This window comes from Puma concolor, chromosome D3, assembly GCF_028749965.1.
Source record: "Puma concolor isolate L17-30 chromosome D3, mPumCon1.1.hap2, whole genome shotgun sequence".
NCBI classification, from domain to species: Eukaryota; Metazoa; Chordata; class Mammalia; order Carnivora; family Felidae; genus Puma; species Puma concolor.
Genome location: NC_141678.1, coordinates 53595156 through 53598510, shown reverse-complemented (window position 1 = coordinate 53598510; position 3355 = coordinate 53595156).

Here is a 3355-nt window from a genome sequence, read left to right as displayed (position 1 = left end):
TGTGTTGGTCCTCCTGATCTGTGTGATCATTGAGTTTGTTATGGAATAGCACTACATTGAAATGTTTATTTACACTTCAGCATTGTGAGTTTGGCCACCGAGGGTCCATCTCTGAGATTTTAGATGAAACAGTGGTTCGGAGTTTCCACAGTTGACTTTGGACATTGGTTGGCTCATGTGAATTGGCAAATTCACCTAATACCCCTGAGGGCAAGGGCCAGCTGGGCTTCACGTGGAGAACTGACCTCCTACAATGTTACAATAGTTATTAGACTGGTGTGGTTAGAAGGAAGGGAATTTCTTCAACACATAATGTTAAGCAGAAGGATGCCAGAGGGACAAGGTGTTGAGGAAGATGGAGGGGAAAAAATGACTTTTCATTTTAGAACTTAAGAGGATTAGAAAGTGTCTCTCTGATAGAGAGACATAAGGCAGTGAATAAAACTAACAACATAGTACACTGAAGGTCTCATTTATGGGACGAGAGTATTTGCATATCTAAAGACAGAGGGCAAAAGGACAGTTCAAGGTTAACCCTACTCAGATGCCTCTGTAGCAACATTACTGCTCATCTATTTTCCATATAATCTTTTCTATAAGCTCCTGCCAAACTAATCTTCTTAATGCATACCTCTGATTACATCACATCTCTCTTCAAAAGCTTTTTCTCACTTCCCATGGCCAGCCAAGTAAAGTTGAATGTCCTTTGTTGGCATTCACAGATAGCCAAGACTTAGCTCTTCTCAATCTTCATTTATTGCTGTTGTCCTTCAGACACCAGCTGAACGCTGGACAGTTCCTGTGACCTGTCAGCCATGGCCCTTATAACCTTTCCTTGTCCATTCTCCTTCAGGCTGTGAATTGCCTGAAACAAAGGGGCAAACAAAGCTCCCAGAAGCTTTTTGGTGTGTGAAAGACAATCCTGTATGGAGGGTGAGGCTTGAGGCAGAGGTTTTCAGAGAAGAGAGAGCTTTGGGAGCCTAGCAAGGTGCTGATGAAGGCCATGGTCACAGAGAGAAAAAGCCAGATGAATGACAGTTATGAAGGTAGAACTAAGAGATTCTGGTTCCATCAGGAATGGAAAGTGAGTGAGAAGGAAGAGCCAAACAGGACTGGAGTATTTTAGCTTGGGAGGCTATTCAGATGATCAAATTAGTCACTGTAACAGTTAGAAATATGAAAGAAAGTGAATCTAGTTTGGGCCATGTTGAGTTGAGGGGATTGAGAGCCAGGCATTCATGTCCAGATGGTGGTTGGAAATAGCCTGGGATGGAACTTGAGGGGAATCATGCTGGGGAAGGGAGTTTCAGAGTCATGAGCATGTGGGTTGGATTTCTAGGTCACCAATAGCCATTAACAATAAAAAGTTTGAGGATGGAACTCTGGGGTCAGCCAACATTCATTTGCTGACAAAAGCAAGAGAAGCCTGAAACAGAGGTTTTTCCCAGGTGGAAGTTACTTCTCTTCTGTGAAGTGCTTTACACCTCTCTTAAACATTTATGACATTCAACAGACTTGTTTGTACTCAGTTTCTCTTTCCCAAAACAATAGCACCTGGGGAACAGAGGCAATACCTTCTCAGTCCCTGGCACAGGACCTGGCACCCAGGATATGCTCAAGTATTGCTCATTGAATGATTCCATCAAGGGGTGAAGTCACTTCCAGTTGCAGCTAAGTTTTGTTTTCTCTCTTAGTGAATCAACACTTGCATTGTCTTCTATAAGTGACTTTTAGTGTTTCTGCTCTTGGCTGAACAACTTAACTGGCATTCACCTATGTTCTTGGTTGCATGTGCCAGACCGGGCCAGGCTGAGTCTGAGCTCTGACTCCTGCTGCATCCCCCAACCGATACCTTTGTTTCCTGCCTGCTTTCCTGGGCCCATCTTCATCTTTGCCCAGGTTACTTTCCATGGACCTCTATCTGGCTTCTGTATTGGCCTGAGGACTCACTTCCTCATCTTTGATGATGGACTCAAATCCAGTCCATTACTATGGTTCAGCAGGATGGATGGAAGCCTTTCCCTTGACATTGGGATTTCTTCTAGAACTTGCACTCTCCAAGACAATTTCACCTCACTTACTTAGCTCAGAACAGATTTGGAAACTGGAACAAATGGCTTTATTCTGTGTTGCTAGATAAATCTTTTGTGTCTTTGAGGTCAGAGGAGCAACTTCTTCCTTACCACACATCCTAGATCAGTGTTTCCTAAAGTGTTTGGTCTCAGACCAAGAGTGTGAGCATTCCCTGGAAACTTATTAAAAAATGTTGTCTAAAGAGTCACCCCAAACATACTGTAATCTGAAACTCTGGAGGTAGAACTCAACCATCCGTGTTTTAACAAGATCTCCAGATGATTCTGATATGCTCTTAAGTTTGAAGACCATTGTCTTAGATACAATTCATGCTCAGGAGGGAGATTGGGCCTTGGAGCCCAGACTCTGGACTCTGTTTCTTTCACAGCTCTGCCACCTTCTAGTGGGGTAACCTTGGCCACATTCCTTAACCTGTCTGGACTTCAGGGGTTTTTTTTTCCTTTATAAGATAAAATTTTTGAGTCATGTGATCACAAATTGGAGTCATAGTACTCTGTGGCTCTTGAACACTCCCAAAGACAACAACACAAAGTTCTCATAGTGTCAGTTAACAGGGCAGAGCTTCAGGGATGGCTAGTACACTAAAAGGGTGAGGCTGGCTGGTGACCAAGTGCATGCTCCCTTTAGTGACCTCCAACCTTGTTCAGAAACAAATCCATTTGGTCAGGTGTCCATGCAGTAAATAAGAACCTCTTTGCCAAAGTTCTGTGTTGAGAGAGGTTAAGCAAATAATCTATGACATATGGGTTCTATTGAGTGAGGGTCTCTTACTTTTTTTTTCTTAATGTTTACTTTTGAGAGAGAGAGAGAGAGAGAGAGAGAGAGAGAGATCTGGGGAGGGGCAGAGAGAGACAGAGACAAAAAATCTGAAGCAGGCTCCAGGCTCTGAGCTGTTAGCACAGAGCTGGATGTGGGGCTCGAACCCACAAGCCGTGAGATCATGACGTGAGCCAAAGTTGGATGCTCAACCGACTGAGCCACACAGGCACCCCAAGTCCAGATCTCTTAAGCTGGTATAGAAAGAACTATTTGCAGATATTAGTAGCTCAGGGAGACTGATGCACAAACAATGGTCAGCCCAGATTTCAAAAGGCAAAAGGATTACCCAGATAGTGGCTCAGTGCTGCTATGTTTTAGTTACTTATGAATTCAGCAGAGGAGCTTGTTCATTGTGTTCTCAATTTAAAGAGTTTAAACTACAAGGTCACTCTGAAAATGAGTGCTGATTCTTCTGGAAAAGTAAACCATGTCATTAGCTGCC